The sequence below is a fragment of the Pseudophryne corroboree genome, unplaced genomic scaffold (genome assembly GCF_028390025.1).
Source record: "Pseudophryne corroboree isolate aPseCor3 unplaced genomic scaffold, aPseCor3.hap2 scaffold_415, whole genome shotgun sequence".
NCBI lineage: Eukaryota > Metazoa > Chordata > Amphibia > Anura > Myobatrachidae > Pseudophryne > Pseudophryne corroboree.
In genome coordinates, this window is record NW_026970049.1 from 154,683 (window position 1) to 170,286 (window position 15,604).

The 15,604-nt window shown below is 50.0% G+C and overlaps 22 non-coding genes and 3 pseudogenes across 22 annotated transcripts; 12 read left to right on the top strand and 13 right to left on the bottom strand.

Annotated features, from left to right (window-relative positions):
* Positions 1-5: 5 nt before the first annotated feature.
* LOC135025255 (U1 spliceosomal RNA) lies at positions 6-169 on the bottom strand. Its single transcript, XR_010222039.1, has one exon. It is a non-coding gene; the product is annotated as a U1 spliceosomal RNA (small nuclear RNA).
* Positions 170-1,947: 1,778 nt separating this feature from the next.
* On the top strand, positions 1,948-2,111 carry LOC135025245 (U1 spliceosomal RNA). The gene has a single exon (XR_010222029.1). It is a non-coding gene; the product is annotated as a U1 spliceosomal RNA (small nuclear RNA).
* Positions 2,112-2,263: 152 nt separating this feature from the next.
* On the top strand, positions 2,264-2,426 carry LOC135025372 (U1 spliceosomal RNA). Its single transcript, XR_010222153.1, has one exon. It is a non-coding gene; the product is annotated as a U1 spliceosomal RNA (small nuclear RNA).
* A 674-nt stretch (positions 2,427-3,100) lies between these two features.
* On the top strand, positions 3,101-3,264 carry LOC135025280 (U1 spliceosomal RNA). Its single transcript, XR_010222063.1, has one exon. It is a non-coding gene; the product is annotated as a U1 spliceosomal RNA (small nuclear RNA).
* A 152-nt stretch (positions 3,265-3,416) lies between these two features.
* LOC135025414 (U1 spliceosomal RNA) lies at positions 3,417-3,552 on the top strand (annotated as a pseudogene).
* A 698-nt stretch (positions 3,553-4,250) lies between these two features.
* LOC135025274 (U1 spliceosomal RNA) lies at positions 4,251-4,414 on the top strand. The gene has a single exon (XR_010222057.1). It is a non-coding gene; the product is annotated as a U1 spliceosomal RNA (small nuclear RNA).
* Positions 4,415-4,566: 152 nt separating this feature from the next.
* Positions 4,567-4,729, top strand: LOC135025314 (U1 spliceosomal RNA). The gene has a single exon (XR_010222097.1). It is a non-coding gene; the product is annotated as a U1 spliceosomal RNA (small nuclear RNA).
* Positions 4,730-5,403: 674 nt separating this feature from the next.
* LOC135025281 (U1 spliceosomal RNA) lies at positions 5,404-5,567 on the top strand. The gene has a single exon (XR_010222064.1). It is a non-coding gene; the product is annotated as a U1 spliceosomal RNA (small nuclear RNA).
* A 152-nt stretch (positions 5,568-5,719) lies between these two features.
* Positions 5,720-5,882, top strand: LOC135025356 (U1 spliceosomal RNA). Its single transcript, XR_010222138.1, has one exon. It is a non-coding gene; the product is annotated as a U1 spliceosomal RNA (small nuclear RNA).
* Positions 5,883-6,556: 674 nt separating this feature from the next.
* LOC135025262 (U1 spliceosomal RNA) lies at positions 6,557-6,720 on the top strand. The gene has a single exon (XR_010222046.1). It is a non-coding gene; the product is annotated as a U1 spliceosomal RNA (small nuclear RNA).
* A 142-nt stretch (positions 6,721-6,862) lies between these two features.
* On the top strand, positions 6,863-7,025 carry LOC135025315 (U1 spliceosomal RNA). Its single transcript, XR_010222098.1, has one exon. It is a non-coding gene; the product is annotated as a U1 spliceosomal RNA (small nuclear RNA).
* Positions 7,026-7,699: 674 nt separating this feature from the next.
* Positions 7,700-7,863, top strand: LOC135025457 (U1 spliceosomal RNA). Its single transcript, XR_010222206.1, has one exon. It is a non-coding gene; the product is annotated as a U1 spliceosomal RNA (small nuclear RNA).
* A 152-nt stretch (positions 7,864-8,015) lies between these two features.
* LOC135025308 (U1 spliceosomal RNA) lies at positions 8,016-8,178 on the top strand. The gene has a single exon (XR_010222091.1). It is a non-coding gene; the product is annotated as a U1 spliceosomal RNA (small nuclear RNA).
* An 848-nt stretch (positions 8,179-9,026) lies between these two features.
* LOC135025398 (U1 spliceosomal RNA) lies at positions 9,027-9,162 on the bottom strand (annotated as a pseudogene).
* A 152-nt stretch (positions 9,163-9,314) lies between these two features.
* On the bottom strand, positions 9,315-9,478 carry LOC135025466 (U1 spliceosomal RNA). Its single transcript, XR_010222215.1, has one exon. It is a non-coding gene; the product is annotated as a U1 spliceosomal RNA (small nuclear RNA).
* A 674-nt stretch (positions 9,479-10,152) lies between these two features.
* On the bottom strand, positions 10,153-10,315 carry LOC135025404 (U1 spliceosomal RNA). Its single transcript, XR_010222170.1, has one exon. It is a non-coding gene; the product is annotated as a U1 spliceosomal RNA (small nuclear RNA).
* Positions 10,316-10,467: 152 nt separating this feature from the next.
* On the bottom strand, positions 10,468-10,631 carry LOC135025483 (U1 spliceosomal RNA). The gene has a single exon (XR_010222232.1). It is a non-coding gene; the product is annotated as a U1 spliceosomal RNA (small nuclear RNA).
* A 674-nt stretch (positions 10,632-11,305) lies between these two features.
* LOC135025298 (U1 spliceosomal RNA) lies at positions 11,306-11,468 on the bottom strand. Its single transcript, XR_010222081.1, has one exon. It is a non-coding gene; the product is annotated as a U1 spliceosomal RNA (small nuclear RNA).
* A 151-nt stretch (positions 11,469-11,619) lies between these two features.
* On the bottom strand, positions 11,620-11,783 carry LOC135025268 (U1 spliceosomal RNA). Its single transcript, XR_010222052.1, has one exon. It is a non-coding gene; the product is annotated as a U1 spliceosomal RNA (small nuclear RNA).
* Positions 11,784-12,457: 674 nt separating this feature from the next.
* On the bottom strand, positions 12,458-12,620 carry LOC135025357 (U1 spliceosomal RNA). The gene has a single exon (XR_010222139.1). It is a non-coding gene; the product is annotated as a U1 spliceosomal RNA (small nuclear RNA).
* A 152-nt stretch (positions 12,621-12,772) lies between these two features.
* On the bottom strand, positions 12,773-12,936 carry LOC135025282 (U1 spliceosomal RNA). Its single transcript, XR_010222065.1, has one exon. It is a non-coding gene; the product is annotated as a U1 spliceosomal RNA (small nuclear RNA).
* A 701-nt stretch (positions 12,937-13,637) lies between these two features.
* Positions 13,638-13,773, bottom strand: LOC135025387 (U1 spliceosomal RNA; annotated as a pseudogene).
* A 152-nt stretch (positions 13,774-13,925) lies between these two features.
* On the bottom strand, positions 13,926-14,089 carry LOC135025373 (U1 spliceosomal RNA). The gene has a single exon (XR_010222154.1). It is a non-coding gene; the product is annotated as a U1 spliceosomal RNA (small nuclear RNA).
* Positions 14,090-14,763: 674 nt separating this feature from the next.
* On the bottom strand, positions 14,764-14,926 carry LOC135025329 (U1 spliceosomal RNA). Its single transcript, XR_010222112.1, has one exon. It is a non-coding gene; the product is annotated as a U1 spliceosomal RNA (small nuclear RNA).
* Positions 14,927-15,078: 152 nt separating this feature from the next.
* On the bottom strand, positions 15,079-15,242 carry LOC135025484 (U1 spliceosomal RNA). Its single transcript, XR_010222233.1, has one exon. It is a non-coding gene; the product is annotated as a U1 spliceosomal RNA (small nuclear RNA).
* Between the last annotated feature and the right edge of the window lie 362 nt (positions 15,243-15,604).

Sequence of the window (15,604 nt, forward strand, 5' to 3'; positions counted from 1 at the left end):
CTGACCAGAGGAAAGCACAAACACAGTCCCCCACTACCACAAATAATGCAGTTGAGTTTCCCACATTTGGGGAAATAACAGGGGTCAGCATACCCAAAATGCAATGAATGAACCTCACCCTGGGAGAAAAATCTTCATGACCATGGTATCTCCTATGCAAAATAAGTATGATTTGGAATAGGGCTGGGGAGGGCCGCTGCTCATGCACATCTCTGTCAAGTAAAGGAGATTTAACTGAGGCAGCACAAGGGAACTCTCATCTGGGGACAACAACTGCAGGGAGAACACATATTTTCAGATGAACATGGGAGGGCAGAAGGCTGCCTAATACTGAAGCACCCCCAAACAACAAACCAAATGCAACAACTAGTGCAAGCATTCCTGGGGGAAGTTCTGCAGAAGACGGATTTGCATACGGTGATGTCATCCAAGCAGTGGGTCAAAGTTGGCTTCAACCCTCATCTGCATATGAAAAGAGAAAAGGGGCGTGCAGGGCATGGCGGCCTTTTGCGGTGCTTGGATGACCCCTAGTTCGCATTAAACACCTCCACCCTCCTTTGGTGTGGGGCTCATGTTGGCCATGCCCCATCCCCTGGAGCATTCAAGCTGATTTCTTGCAGCAGCTGGGCACTGTAACAGCTCCAGAGCTGCTCTGTAAGGCAAGTAAAAGGGTGTGGGCCCTGCAGCACTACCTGTAGTTTGCATTGTGCATTGGAAGGCACAAAGTAAGCAGACGGGAGGAGAAGTCAGGATAGTGCACAAGGGTATAGAAGGGAGCGGCTGAAGAAAAGAGAAGTGGAAGCCTTGACCCCGGACTAAGAGAAAAGAATGCCCTTGCGCACTATCCTGACTTCTCCTCCCGTCTGCTTAATTTGTGCCTTCCAACGCACAATGCGAACAACAGGTGGTGCTGCAGGGCCCACACACTTTTACTTGCCTTACAGAACAGCTCTGGAGCTGTTACAGTGCCCAGCTGCTGCAAGAAATCAGCTTGAATGCATCAGGGGATGGGGCATGGCCAACATGAGCCCCACACCAAAGGAGGGTGGGGGTGTTTAATGCGAACTAGGGGTCATCCAAGCACTGCAAAAGGCCGCCATGCCCTGCATGCCCCTTTTCTCTTTTCATATGCAGATGAGGGTTCCAGTCAACTTTGGCCCACTGCTTGGATTTACATCACCGTATGCAAATCCGTCTGCTGCAGACCTTCCCCCAGGAGTGCTTGTACTAGTTGTTGCATATGGGCCCTCATTCCGAGTCGTTCGCTCTGTAAATTTCATCGCATCGCAGTGAAATTCTGCTTAGTACGCATGCGCAATATTCGCACTGCGACTGCGCCAAGTAATTTTACAATGAAGAAAGTATTTTTACTCACGGCTTTTTCTTCGCTCCGGCGATCGTAATGTGATTGACAGGAAATGGGTGTTACTGGGCGGAAACAGGCCGTTTTATGGGCGTGTGGGAAAAAACGCTACAGTTTCCGGAAAAAACGCAGGAGTGGCCGGAGAAACGGGGGAGTGTCTGGGCGAACTCTGGGAGTGTTTGTGACGTCAAACCAGGAACGACAAGCACTGAACTGATCGCAGATGCAGAGTAAGTCTGAAGCTACTCTGAAACTGCTAAGTAGTTTGTAATCGCAATATTGCGAATACATCGGTCGCAATTTTAAGAAGCTAAGATTCACTCCCAGTAGGCGGCGGCTTAGCGTGTGTAACTCTGCTAAAATCGCCTTGCGAGCGATCAACTCGGAATGAGGGCCATGGTTTGATATTTGATGGTGCTTCAGTATTAGGCAGCCTTCCGCCCTCCCATGTTCATCTGAAAAGATGTGGTCTCCCTGCAGTTGTTGTCCCCAGATGAGAGTTCCCTTGTGCTGCCTCAGTTGAATCTCCTTTACTTGACAGAGATGTGCCTGAGCAGCGGCCCTCACCAGCCCTATCCCAAATCATACTTATTTTGCATAGGAGATACCATGGTCATGAAGATTGTTCTCCCAGGGTTAGGTTCATTCATTGCATTCTGGGTATGCTGACCCCTGTGATTTCCCCAAATGTGGGAAACTCGACTGCATTATTTGTGGTAGTGGGGGACTGTGTTTGTGCTTTCCTCTGGTCAGCTCTGGTAAAAGTCAGATTTCTTTGTCTCAGATTTTCCTCTAGCCTTGTTCTTCTTTCGAGAGTTCCCTTGTGCTGCCTTAATTGGATCTCCTTCACTTTACAGGGGGGTACCCTAGCAGCGACCCTCCCCAGCTCTAGCCCAACTCCTACTTACCTGCCAGGTGAGATACTATGATCATGAAGGTGCTTCTCCCAGGGCAAGGCTAACCCATTGCACTCTGGGTGTGCTGCTCCTGCGATTTCCCCAAATGTGGGAAACTTGACTGTATAATTTGTGTTTCCCCTGGTCGGCTCTCGTATAATTCAGATCTCTTTGTCTCAGATCTCTCTCCAGCCTAGTTTGCTGTCTGTTTCCACTTCTCTTTTCTTGAGCCGCTTACTTCTATGCCCTTGCGCACTATCCTGACTTCTCCTCCTGTCTGCTTACTTTGTGCCTTCCAACGCACAATGCGAACTACAGGTAGTGCTGCAGGGCCCACACCCTTTTACTTGCCTTACAGAGCAGCTCTGGAGCTGTTACAGTGCCCAGCTGCTGCAAGAAATCAGCTTGAATGCTTCAGGGGCTGGGGCATAGCCAACATGAGCCCCACACCAAAGGAGGGTGGAGGTGTTTAATGCAAACTAGGGGTCAGCCAAGCGCCGCAAAAGGCCACCATGCCCTGCACGCCCCTTTTCTCTTTTCATATGCAGACGAGGGTTGAAGCCAACTTTGACCCACTGCTTGGATGACATCACCATATGCAAATCCATCTGCGGCAGGCCTTCCCCCAGGAATGCTTGCACTAGTTGTTGCATTTGGTTTGTTGTTTGGGGGTGCTTCAGTATTAGGCAGTCCTCTGCCCTCCCATGTTCATCTGAAAATATATGTTCTCCCTGCAGTTGTTGTCCCAAGATGAGAGTTCCCTTGTGCTGCCTCAGTTGAATCTCCTTTACTTGACAGAGATGTGCATGAGCAGCGGCCCTCCCCAGCCCTATTCCAAATCATACTTATTTTGCATAGGAGATACCATGGTCATGAAGATTTTTCTCCCAGGGTGAGGTTCATTCATTGCATTTTGGGTATGCTGACCCCTGTGATTTCCCCAAATGTGGGAAACTTGACTGCATTATTTGTGGTAGTGGGAGACTGTGTTTGTGCTTTCCTCTGGTCAGCTCTGGTAAAAGTCAGATTTCTTTGTCTCAGATCTTCCTCTAGCCTTGTTCTTCTTTTGAGAGTTCCCTGGTGCTGCCTCAGTTGGATCTCCTTCACTTCACAGGGGGGAACCCGAGCAGCGACCCTCCCCAGCTCTAGCCCAACTCCTACTTACCTGCCAGGTGAGATACTATGATCATGAAGGTGCTTCTCCCAGGGCAAGGCTCAACCATTGCACTCTGGGTGTGCTGCTCCTGCGATTTCCCCAAATGTGGGAAACGTGACTGCATAATTTGTGTTTCCCCTCGTCGGCTCTTGTATAATTCAGATCTCTTTGTCTCAGGTCTCTCTCCAGCCTAGTTTGCTGTCTGTTTCCACTTCTCTTTTCTTGAGCCGCTCCCTTCTATGCCCTTGCGCACTATCCTGACTTCTCCCGTCTGCTTACTTCGTGCCTTCCAACGCACAATGCGAACTACAGGTAGTGCTGCAGGGCCCACACCCTTTTACTTGCTTTACAGAGTAGCTCTGGAGCAGTTACAGTGCCCAGCTGCTGCAAGAAATCAGCTTGAATGCTTCAGGGGCTGGGGCATAGCCAACATGAGCCCCACACCGAAGGAGGGTGGAGGTGTGTAATGCGAACTAGGGGTCATCCAAGCGCTGCAAAAGGCCGCCATGCCCTGCACGCCCCTTTTCTCTTTTCATATGCAGACGAGGGTTGAAGCCAACTTTGACCCACTGCTTGGATGACATCACCATATGCAAATCCATCTGCTGCAGGCCTTCCCCCAGGAATGCTTGCACTAGTTGTTGCATTTGGTTTGTTGTTTGGGGGTGCTTCAGTATTAGGCAGCCTTCTGCCCTCACATGTTCATCTGAAAATATGTGTTCTCCCTGCAGTTGTTGTCCCCAGATGAGAGTTCCCTTGTGCTGCCTCAGTTGAATCTCCTTTACTTGACAGAGATGTGCCTGAGCAGCGGCCCTCCCCAGCCCTATCCCAAATCATACTTATTTTGCATAGGCGATACCATGGTCATGAAGATTGTTCTCCCAAGGTGAGGTTCATTCATTGCATTCTGGGTATGCTGACCCCTGTGATTTCCCCAAATGTGGGAAACTCGACTGCATTATTTGTGGTAGTGGGGGACTGTGTTTGTGCTTTCCTCTGGTCAGCTCTGGAAAAAGTCAGATTTCTTTGTCTCAGATCTTCCTCTAGCCTTGTTCTTCTTTCGAGAGTTCCCTTGTGCTGCCTCAGTTGGATCTCTTTCACTTGACAGGGGGGTGCCCGAACAGCGACCCTCCCCAGCTCTAGCCCAACTCCTACTTACCTGCCAGGTGAGATACTATGATCATGAAGGTGCTTCTCCCAGGGCAAGGCTCACCCATTGCACTCTGGGTGTGCTGCCCCTGCGATTTCCCCAAATGTGGGAAACTTGACTGCATAATTTGTGTTTCCCCTGGTCGGCTCTCGTATAATTCAGATCTCTTTGTCTCAGGTCTCTCTCCAGCCTAGTTTGCTGTCTGTTTCCACTTCTCTTTTCTTGAGCCGCTCCCTTCTATGCCCTTGCGCACTATCCTGACTTCTCCTCCTGTCTGCTTACTTTGTGCCTTCCAACGCACAATGCGATCTACAGGTAGTGCTGCAGGGCCCAGACCCTTTTACTTGCCTTACAGAGCAGCTCTGGAGCTGTTACAGTGCCCAGCTGCTGCAAGAAATCAGCTTGAATGCTTCAGGGGCTGGGGCATAGCCAACATGAGCCCCACACCAAAGGAGGGTGGAGGTGTTTAATGCAAACTAGGGGTCAGCCAAGCGCCGCAAAAGGCCACCATGCCCTGCACGCCCCTTTTCTCTTTTCATATGCAGACGAGGGTTGAAGCCAACTTTGACCCACTGCTTGGATGACATCACCATATGCAAATCCATCTGCGGCAGGCCTTCCCCCAGGAATGCTTGCACTAGTTGTTGCATTTGGTTTGTTGTTTGGGGGTGCTTCAGTATTAGGCAGCCTTCTGCCCTCCCATGTTCATCTGAAAATATATGTTCTCCCTGCAGTTGTTGTCCCAAGATGAGAGTTCCCTTGTGCTGCCTCAGTTGAATCTCCTTTACTTGACAGAGATGTGCATGAGCAGCGGCCCTCCCCAGCCCTATTCCAAATCATACTTATTTTGCATAGGAGATACCATGGTCATGAAGATTTTTCTCCCAGGGTGAGGTTCATTCATTGCATTTTGGGTATGCTGACCCCTGTGATTTCCCCAAATGTGGGAAACTTGACTGCATTATTTGTGGTAGTGGGAGACTGTGTTTGTGCTTTCCTCTGGTCAGCTCTGGTAAAAGTCAGATTTCTTTGTCTCAGATTTTCCTTTAGCCTTGTTCTTCTTTCGAGAGTTCCCTTGTGCTGCCTCAGTTGGATCTCCTTCACTTTACAGGGGGGTACCCGAGCAGCGACCCTCCCCAGCTCTAGCCCAACTCCTACTTACCTGCCAGGTGAGATACTATGATCATGAAGGTGCTTCTCCCAGGGCAAGGCTCACCCATTGTACTCTGGGTGTGCTGCTCCTGCGATTTCCCCAAATGTGGGAAACTTGACTGCATAATTTGTGTTTCCCCTGGTCGGCTCTCGTATAATTCAGATCTCTTTGTCTCAGGTCTCTCTCCAGCCTAGTTTGCTGTCTGTTTCCACTTCTCTTTTCTTCAGCCGCTCCCTTCTATACCCTTGTGCACTATCCTGACTTCTCCTCCCGTCTGCTTACTTTGTGCCTTCCAATGCACAATGCAAACTACAGGTAGTGCTGCAGGGCCCACACCCTTTTACTTGCCTTACAGAGCAGCTCTGGAGCTGTTGCAGTGCCAAGCTGCTGCAAGAAATCAGCTTGAATGCTTCAGGGGCTGGGGCATAGCCAACATGAGCCCCACACCGAAGAAGGGTGGAGGTGTTTAATGCAAACTAGGGGTCAGACAAGCGCAGCAAAAGGCCACCATGCCCTGCACGCCCCTTTTCTGTTTTCATATGCAGACGAGGGTTGAAGCCAACTTTGACCCACTGCTTGGATGACATCACCATATGCAAATCCATCTGCGGCAGGCCTTCCCCCAGGAATGCTTGCACTAGTTGTTGCATTTGGTTGGTTGTTTGGGGGTGCTTCAGTATTAGGCAGCCGTCTGCCCTCCCATGTTCATCTGAAAATATGTGTTCTCCCTGCAGTTGTTGTCCCTAGATGAGAGTTCCCTTGTGCTGCCTCAGTTGAATCTCCTTAACTTGACAGAGATGTGCCTGAGCAGCGGCCCTCCCCAGCTCTATCCCAAATCATACTTATTTTGCATAGGAGATACCATGGTCATGAAGATTATTCTCCCAGGGTGAGGTTCATTCATTGCATTCTGGGTATGCTGACCCCTGTGATTTCCCCAAATGTGGGAAACTCGACTGCTTTATTTGTGGTAGTGGGGGACTGTGTTTGTGTTTTCCTCTGGTCAGCTCTGGTAAAAGTCAGATTTCTTTGTTTCAGAGCCTTGTTCTTCTTTTGAGAGTTCCCTTGTGCTGCCTCAGTTGGATCTCCTTCACTTGACAGGGGGGTGCCCGAGCAGAGACCCTCCCCAGCTCTAGCCCAACTCCTACTTACCTGCCAGGTGAGATACTATGATCATGAAGGTGCTTCTCCCAGGGCAAGGCTCACCCATTGCACTCTGGGTGTGCTGCCCCTGCGATTTCCCCAAATGTGGGAAACTTGACTGCATAATTTGTGTTTCCCCTGGTCGGCTCTCGTATAATTCAGATCTCTTTGTCTCAGGTCTCTCTCCAGCCTAGTTTGCTGTCTGTTTCCACTTCTCTTTTCTTCAGCCGCTCCCTTCTATACCCTTGTGCACTATCCTGACTTCTCCTCCCGTCTGCTTACTTTGTGCCTTCCAATGCACAATGCAAACTACAGGTAGTGCTGCAGGGCCCACACCCTTTTACTTGCCTTACAGAGCAGCTCTGGAGCTGTTACAGTGCCCAGCTGCTGCAAGAAATCTGCTTGAATGCTTCAGGGGATGGGGCATGGCCAACATGAGCCCCACACCAAAGGAGGGTGGAGGTGTTTAATGCGAACTAGGGGTCATCCAAGCACCGCAAAAGGCCGCCATGCCCTGCACGCCCCTTTTCTCTTTTCATATGCAGATGAGGGTTGAAGCCAACTTTGACCCACTGCTTGTATGACATCACCGTATGCAAATCCGTCTTCTGCAGAACTTCCCCCAGGAATGCTTGCACTAGTTGTTGCATTTGGTTTGTTGTTTGGGGGTGCTTCAGTATTAGGCAGCCTTCTGCCCTCCCATGTTCATCTGAAAATATGTGTTCTCCCTGCAGTTGTTGTCCCCAGATGAGAGTTCCCTTGTGCTGCCTCAGTTGAATCTCCTTTACTTGACAGAGATGTGCCAGAGCAGCGGCCCTCCCCAGCCCTATTCCAAATCATACTTATTTTGCATAGGAGATACCATGGTCATGAAGATTGTTCTCCCAGGGTGAGGTTCATTCATTGCATTTTGGGTATGCTGACCCCTGTGATTTCCCCAAATGTGGGAAACTCAACTGCATTATTTGTGGTAGTGGGGGACTGTGTTTGTGCTTTCCTCTGGTCAGCTCTGGTAAAAGTCAGATTTCTTTGTCTCAGATTTTCCTCTTGCCTTGTTCTTCTTTCGAGAGTTCCCTTGTGCTGCCTCAGTTGGATCTCCTTCACTTGACAGGGGGGTACCCGAGCAGCGACCCTCCCCAGCTCTAGCCCAACTCCTACTTACCTGCCAGGTGAGATACTATGATCATGAAGGTGCTTCTCCCAGGGCAAGGCTCACCCATTGCACTCTGGGTGTGCTGCCCCTGCGATTTCCCCAAATGTGGGAAACTTGACTGCATAATTTGTGTTTCCCCTGGTCGGCTCTCGTATAATTCAGATCTCTTTGTCTCTCTCCAGCCTAGTTTGCTGTCTGTTTCCACTTCTCTTTTCTTCAGCCGCTCCCTTCTATACCCTTGTGCACTATCCTGACTTCTCCTCCCGTCTGCTTACTTTGTGCCTTCCAATGCACAATGCAAACTACAGGTAGTGCTGCAGGGCCCACACCCTTTTACTTGCCTTACAGAGCAGCTCTGGAGCTGTTACAGTGCCCAGCTGCTGCAAGAAATCAGCTTGAATGCTTCAGGGGCTGGGGCATAGCCAACATGAGCCCCACACCGAAGGAGGGTGGAGGTGTTTAATGCAAACTAGGGGTCGGTCAAGCGCCGCAAAAGGCCACCATGCCCTGCACGCCCCTTTTCTGTTTTCATATGCAGACGAGGGTTGAAGCCAACTTTGACCCACTGCTTGGATGACATCACCATATGCAAATCCATCTGCGGCAGGCCTTCCCCCAGGAATGCTTGCACTAGTTGTTGCATTTGGTTTGTTGTTTGGGGGTGCTTCAGTATTAGTCAGCCTTCTGCTCCACCCTCCTTTGGTGTGGGGCTCATGTTGGCCATGTCCCATCCCCTGAAGCATTCAAGCAGATTTCTTGCAGCAGCTGGGCACTGTAACAGCTCCAGAGCTGCTCTGTAAGGCAAGTAAAAGGGTGTGGGCCCTGCAGCACTACCTGTAGTTTGCATTGTGCATTGGAAGGCACAAAGTAAGCAGACGGGAGGAGAAGTCAGGATAGTGCACAAGGGTATAGAAGGGAGCGGCTGAAGAAAAGAGAAGTGGAAACAGACAGCAAACTAGGCTGGAGAGAGACCTGAGACAAAGAGATCTGAATTATACGAGAGCCGACGAGGGGAAACACAAATTATGCAGTCAAGTTTCCCACATTTGGGGAAATCGCAGGAGCAGCACACCCAGAGTACAATGGGTGAGCCTTGCCCTGGGAGAAGCACCTTAATGATCATAGTATCTCACCTGGCAGGTAAGTAGGAGTTGGGCTAGAGCTGGGGAGGGTCGCTGCTCGGGTACCCCCCTGTAAAGTGAAGGAGATCCAACAAAGGCAGCACAAGGGAACTCTCGAAAGAAGAACAAGGCTAGAGGAAAATGTGAGACAAAGAAATCTGACTTTTACTAGAGCTGACCAGAGGAAAGCACAAACACAGTCCCCCACTACCACAAATAATGCAGTTGAGTTTCCCACATTTGGGGAAATCACAGGGGTCAGCATACCCAAAATGCAATGAATGAACCTCACCCTGGGAGAAAAATCTTCATGACCATGGTATCTCCTATGCAAAATAAGTATGATTTGGAATAGGGCTGGGGAGGGCCGCTGCTCATGCACATCTCTGTCAAGTAAAGGAGATTCAACTGAGGCAGCACAAGGGAACTCTCATCTGGGGACAACAACTGCAGGGAGAACATATATTTTCAGATGAACATGGGAGGGCAGAAAGCTGCCTAATACTGAAGCACCCCCAAACAACAAACCAAATGCAACAACTAGTGCAAGCATTCCTGGGGGAAGGCCTGCCGCAGATGGATTTGCATATGGTGATGTCATCCAAGCAGTGGGTCAAAGTTGGCTTCAACCCTCGTCTGCATATGAAAAGAGAAAAGGGGCGTGCAGGGCATGGTGGCCTTTTGCGGCACTTGGCTGACCCCTAGTTTGCATTAAACACCTCCACCCTCCTTTGGTGTGGGGCTCATGTTGGCTATGCCCCAGCCCCTGAAGCATTCAAGCTGATTTCTTGCAGCAGCTGGGCACTGTAACAGCTCCAGAGCTGCTCTGTAAGGCAAGTAAAAGGGTGTGGGCCCTGCAGCACTACCTGTAGTTCGCATTGTGCGTTGGAAGGCACAAAGTAAGCAGACAGGAGGAGAAGTCAGGATAGTGCGCAAGGGCATAGAAGGGAGCGGCTCAAGAAAAGAGAAGTGGAAACAGACAGCAAACTAGGCTGGAGAGAGACCTGAGACAAAGAGATCTGAATTATACGAGAGCCGACCAGGGGAAACACAAATTATGCAGTCAAGTTTCCCACATTTGGGGAAATCGCAGGAGCAGCACACCTAGAGTGCAATGGGTGAGCCTTGCCCTGGGAGAAGCACCTTCATGATCATAGTATCTCACCTGGCAGGTAAGTAGGAGTTGGGCTAGAGCTGGGGAGGATCGCTGCACGGGTACCCCCCTGTAAACTGAAGGAGATCCAACTGAGGCAGCACAAGGGAACTCTCGAAAGAAGAACAAGGCTAGAGGAAAATCTGAGACAAAGAAATCTGACTTTTACCAGAGCTGACCAGAGGAAAGCACAAACACAGTCCCCCACTACCACAAATAATGCAGTCAAGTTTCCCACATTTGGGGAAATCACAGGGGTCAGCATACCCAAAATGCAATGAATGAACCTCACCCTGGGAGAACAATCTTCATGACCATGGTATCTCCTATGCAAAATAAGTATGATTTGGAATAGGGCTGGGGAGGGCCGCTGCTCATGCACATCTCTGTCAAGTAAAGGAGATTCAACTGAGGCAGCACAAGGGAACTCTCATCTGGGGACAACAACTGCAGGGAGAACACATATTTTCAGATGAACATGGGAGGGCAGAAGGCTGCCTAATACTGAAGCACCCCCAAACAACAAACCAAATGCAACAACTAGTGCAAGCATTCCTGGGGGAAGTTCTGCAGAAGACGGATTTGCATACGGTGATGTCATCCAAGCAGTGGGTCAAAGTTGGCTTCAACCCTCATCTGCATATGAAAAGAGAAAAGGAGCGTGCAGGGCATGGCGGCCTTTTGCGGTGCTTGGATGACCCCTAGTTCGCATTAAACACCTCCACCCTCCTTTGGTGTGGGGCTCATGTTGGCCATGCCCCATCCCCTGAAGCATTCAAGCTGATTTCTTGCAGCAGCTGGGCACTGTAACATCTCCAGAGCTGCTCTGTAAGGCAAGTAAAAGGGTGTGGGCCCTGCAGCACTACCTGTAGTTTGCATTGTGCATTGGAAGGCACAAAGTAAGCAGACGGGAGGAGAAGTCAGGATAGTGCACAAGGGTATAGAAGGGAGCGGCTGAAGAAAAGAGAAGTGGAAACAGACAGCAAACTAGGTTGGAGAGAGACCTGAGACAAAGAGATCTGAATTACACGAGAGCCGACCAGGGGAAACACAAATTATGCAGTCAAGTTTCCCACATTTGGGGAAATCGCAGGGGCAGCACACCCAGAGTGCAATGGGTGAGCCTTGCCCTGGGAGAAGCACCTTCATGATCATAGTATCTCACCTGGCAGGTAAGTAGGAGTTGGGCTAGAGCTGGGGAGGGTCTCTGCTTGGGCACCCCCCTGTCAAGTGAAGGAGATCCAACTGAGGCAGCACAAGGGAACTCTCGAAAGAAGAACAAGGCTAGAGGAAGATCTGAACAAAGAAATCTGACTTTTACCAGAGCTGACCAGAGGAAAACACAAACACAGTCCCCCACTACCACAAATAAAGCAGTCGAGTTTCCCACATTTGGGGAAATCACAGGGGTCAGCATACCCATAATGCAATGAATGAACCTCACCCTGGGAGAATAATCTTCATGACCATGGTATCTCCTATGCAAAATAAGTATGATTTGGGATAGAGCTGGGGAGGGCCGCTGCTCAGGCACATCTCTGTCAAGTAAAGGAGATTCAACTGAGGCAGCACAAGGGAACTCTCATCTGGGGACAACAACTGCAGGGAGAACACATATTTTCAGATGAACATGGGAGGGCAGAAGGCTGCCTAATACTGAAGCACCCCCAAACAACAAACCAAATGCAACAACTAGTGCAAGCATTCCTGGGGGAAGTTCTGCAGAAGACGGATTTGCATACGGTGATGTCATCCAAGCAGTGGGTCAAAGTTGGCTTCAACCCTCATCTGCATATGAAAAGAGAAAAGGGGCGTGCAGGGCATGGCGGCCTTTTGCGGTGCTTGGATGACCCCTAGTTCGCATTAAACACCTCCACCCTCCTTTGGTGTGGGGCTCATGTTGGCCATGCCCCATCCCCTGAAGCATTCAAGCTGATTTCTTGCAGCAGCTGGGCACTGTAACAGCTCCAGAGCTGCTCTGTAAGGCAAGTAAAAGGGTGTGGGCCCTGCAGCACTACCTGTAGTTTGCATTGTGCATTGGAAGGCACAAAGTAAGCAGACGGGAGGAGAAGTCAGGATAGTGCACAAGGGTATAAAAGGGAGCGGCTGAAGAAAAGAGAAGTGGAAACAGACAGCAAACTAGGCTGGAGAGAGACCTGAGACAAAGAGATCTGAATTATACGAGAGCCGACCAGGGGAAACACAAATTATGCAGTCAAGTTTCCCACATTTGGGGAAATCGCAGGAGCAGCACACCCAGAGTACAATGGGTGAGCCTTGCCCTGGGAGAAGCACCTTCATGATCATAGTATCTCACCTGGCAGGTAAGTAGGAGTTGGGCTAGAGCTGGGGAGGGTCGCTGCTCGGGTACCCCCCTGTAAAGTGAAGGAGATCCAACTGAGGCAGCACAAGGGAACTCTCGAAAAAAGAACAAGGCTAAAGGAAAATCTGAGACAAAGAAATCTGACTTTTACCAGAGCTGACCAGAGGAAAGCACAAACACAGTCTCCCACTACCACAAATAATGCAGTCAAGTTTCCCACATTTGGGGAAATCACAGGGGTCAGCATACCCAAAATGCAATGAATGAACCTCACCCTGGGAGAAAAATCTTCATGACCATGGTATCTCCTATGCAAAATAAGTATGATTTGGAATAGGGCTGGGGAGGGCCGCTGCTCATGCACATCTCTGTCAAGTAAAGGAGATTCAACTGAGGCAGCACTAGGGAACTCTCATCTTGGGACAACAACTGCAGGGAGAACATATATTTTCAGATGAACATGGGAGGGCAGAAGGCTGCCTAATACTGAAGCACCCCCAAACAACAAACCAAATGCAACAACTAGTGCAAGCATTCCTGGGGGAAGGCCTGCCGCAGATGGATTTGCATATGGTGATGTCATCCAAGCAGTGGGTCAAAGTTGGCTTCAACCCTCGTCTGCATATGAAAAGAGAAAAGGGGCGTGCAGGGCATGGTGGCCTTTTGCGGCGCTTGGCTGACCCCTAGTTTGCATTAAACACCTCCACCCTCCTTTGGTGTGGGGCTCATGTTGGCTATGCCCCAGCCCCTGAAGCATTCAAGCTGATTTCTTGCAGCAGCTGGGCACTGTAACAGCTCCAGAGCTGCTCTGTAAGGCAAGTAAAAGGGTGTGGGCCCTGCAGCACTACCTGTAGTTTGCATTGTGCATTGGAAGGCACAAAGTAAGCAGACGGGAGGAGAAGTCAGGATAGTGCACAAGGGTATAGAAGGGAGCGGCTGAAGAAAAGAGAAGTGGAAACAGACAGCAAACTAGGCTGGAGAGAGACCTGAGACAAAGAGATCTGAATTATACGAGAGCCGACGAGGGGAAACACAAATTATGCAGTCAAGTTTCCCACATTTGGGGAAATCGCAGGAGCAGCACACCCAGAGTGCAATGGTTGAGCCTTGCCCTGGGAGAAGCACCTTCATGATCATAGTATCTCACCTGGCAGGTAAGTAGGAGTTGGGCTAGAGCTGGGGAGGGTCGCTGCTCGGGTTCCCCCCTGTGAAGTGAAGGAGATCCAACTGAGGCAGCACCAGGGAACTCTCGAAAGAAGAACAAGGCTAGAGGAAGATCTGAGACAAAGAAATCTGACTTTTACCAGAGCTGACCAGAGGAAAGCACAAACACAGTCCCCCACTACCACAAATAATGCAGTCGAGTTTCCCACATTTGGGAAAATCACAGGGGTCAGCATACCCAGAATGCAATGAATGAACCTCACCCTGGGAGAACAATCTTCATGACCATGGTATCTCCTATGCAAAATAAGTATGATTTGGGATAGGGCTGGTGAGGGCAGCTGCTCAGGCACATCTCTGTCAAGTAAAGGAGATTCAACTGAGGCAGCACAAGTGAACTCTCATCTGGGGACAACAACTGCAGGGAGACCACATCTTTTCAGATGAACATGGGAGGGCGGAAGGCTGCCTAATACTGAAGCACCATCAAATATCAAACCATATGCAACAACTAGTACAAGCACTCCTGGGGGAAGGTCTGCAGCAGACGGATTTGCATACGGTGATGTTATCCAAGCAGTGGGCCAAAGTTGACTGGAACCCTCATCTGCATATGAAAAGAGAAAAGGGGCATGCAGGGCATGGCGGCCTTTCGCAGTGCTTGGATGACCCCTAGTTCGCATTAAACACCTCCCCCCTCCTTTGGTGTGGGGCTCATGTTGGCCATGCCCCATCCCCTGAAGCATTCAAGCTGATTTCTTGCAGCAGCTGGGCACTGTAACAGCTCCAGAGCTGCTCTGTAAGGCAAGTAAAAGGGTGTGGGCCCTGCAGCACTACCTGTAGTTTGCATTGTGCATTGGAAGGCACAAAGTAAGCAGACGGGAGGAGAAGTCAGGATAGTGCACAAGGGTATAGAAGGGAGCGGCTGAAGAAAAGAGAAGTGGAAACAGACAGCAAACTAGGCTGGAGAGAGACCTGAGACAAATAGATCTGAATTATACGAGAGCCGACCAGGGGAAACACAAATTATGCAGTCAAGTTTCCCACATTTGGGGAAATCGCAGGGGCAGCACACCCAGAGTGCAATGGGTGAGCCTTGCCCTGGGAGAAGCACCTTCATGATCATAGTATCTCACCTGGCAGGTAAGTAGGAGTTGGGCTAGAGCTGGGGAGGGTCGCTGCTCGGGTACCCCCCTGTCAAGTGAAGGAGATCCAACTGAGGCAGCACAATGGAACTCTCGAAAGAAGAACAAGGCTAGAGGAAAATCTGAGACAAAGAAATCTGACTTTTACCAGAGCTGACCAGAGGAAAGCACAAACACAGTCCCCCACTACCACAAATAATGCAGTCAAGTTTCCCACATTTGGGGAAATCACAGGGGTCAGCATACCCAAAATGCAATGAATGAACCTCACCCTGGGAGAACAATCTTCATGACCATGGTATCTCCTATGCAAAATAAGTATGATTTGGAATAGGGCTGGGGAGGGCCGCTGCTCATGCACATCTCTGTCAAGTAAAGGAGATTCAACTGAGGCAGCACAAGGGAACTCTCATCTGGGGACAACAACTGCAGGGAGAACACATATTTTCAGATGAACATGGGAGGGCAGAAGGCTGCCTAATACTGAAGCACCCCCAAACAACAAACCAAATGCAACAACTAGTGCAAGCATTCCTGGGGGAAGTTCTGCAGAAGACGGATTTGCATACGGTGATGTCATCCAAGCAGTGGGTCAAAGTTGGCTTCAACCCTCATCTGCATATGAAAAGAGAAAAGGGGCGTGCAGGGCATGGCGGCCTTTTGCGGTGCTTGGATGACCCCTAG